At 37.0% G+C, this 1311-nt stretch overlaps 1 long non-coding RNA gene across 1 annotated transcript; it reads left to right on the top strand.

Moving 5' to 3' along the window:
• Positions 1–367: 367 nt before the first annotated feature.
• On the top strand, positions 368–971 carry LOC122788828. The gene is made up of 2 exons (XR_006362748.1): positions 368–815; positions 941–971. It is a non-coding gene; the product is annotated as an uncharacterized LOC122788828 (long non-coding RNA).
• The last annotated feature ends 340 nt before the right edge of the window (positions 972–1311 follow it).

The following is a 1311-nucleotide window of genomic DNA, read 5'->3' as shown; positions in this document are numbered from 1 at the left end:
GTATTGTACGTATGTGTATGGAATTTAAATTTGTTGTTCTGTTTGTGTGAGATATAAAGTGTGTGTGTTACTGTGTGAGAGTAGGTGTGTGTGTGTGTGTATGGAATTTAAACTAGCTGTTCGTTCCTTTGAGAGTCTTTGTTGCTGTGCAAGAGAGTAGGTGTGTGTGTGTTGCTTTGTGAGAGAGTCGCTGTATGTGTGTGCTGCTGGGGCAGAACAGAGAAGGTAGGTGTGTGCATAATTTAATCTAGTAGTATGTATGAGAGCAGAATTGGAGTGTGTGGAATTCAAAGTAGTGGTTAGTTACTGTATGAAAGAGAAGGGGTGTTTGTGTGTTGAACTGGCTTCTAATCCAGTCCAGGACCGGTTCATTTTTTCATTTGTAGCTTGCTTTGTTCTGTGGCATGAATGTTAGTTGAGAACTTCAGTAAAGGGAAAATGACAAAGTTTGATGACTGGAATAAAACGTACAGCCTAAAAAAATGATCAGCAGCTCCAAAAGAGTAGATCGGAAGGTTTTCTTAGTGGGATAGCAAAAGCCGATAATTTTTCAGTAGACTGTTACAATACAGAAAGGCAGTGGAGGACTCAAGTTTAATCCTGTAGATGGTGCTGTAAGATTCGCTGGGTACACTAGGGGTGTCTTCATGAGGGAAGTGTTTTCAAACTGTGAGTACTAGTCTATGTAGTATTTCAACTGTAGAGCTTTCTTCACGTATTTTTTGGGTTTACATCAGGTGAAAGTTAAACAAATGTGTTTGGGAATATAAAACTAGCAAAGAGGTTGAAGTAGCTGTTGGTAAGAATTAGAAATGGTGTGTAGAGTAGATGTTTTTCTCTGTAGTTTCGTTTTTTTAGGCTGTTCAGTATTCACTGTGTAACCACTTGCAAGCTTCTCAGTATACCATTCAACTGTCCCTGATTTTTACTCTAATTTTAGCTCTTTTCCTCTTAATCCTTTTCAAAAATGGTAAGTTTTACAGACCATATGCTACACTTAAAATTGCAGATTTCATTTACTTGATTAATTAATTCACATGTGAATTTGATCTGAAGATGCCTCAGATTAATTGTACTATATATTAAAGATGCAGCATGCCCCTGACTATTTCTGGAATTGTTCCTGGTAATTTTGTTGAAAGTTCTCAGTATGATGCAGGTGTAAGTTTACAGTTAAGTCTCCTGTGCTACTGTAACAGTAGTGCATTTAGCTGTAAAGCAGAAGCTGATTGTAAAATGGATGTTTAGAATTTCAATACCAAACCTTAACTGTATTGCTTTTGTTAAATACTTGAAACTTTAGGCTGTCAT

The sequence above is a fragment of the Protopterus annectens genome, chromosome 14.part0 (genome assembly GCF_019279795.1).
Source record: "Protopterus annectens isolate FY-2018-M chromosome 14.part0, PAN1.0, whole genome shotgun sequence".
Taxonomy (NCBI): Eukaryota; Metazoa; Chordata; order Ceratodontiformes; family Protopteridae; genus Protopterus; species Protopterus annectens.
This window is presented reverse-complemented; position numbering and strand designations above follow the sequence as displayed.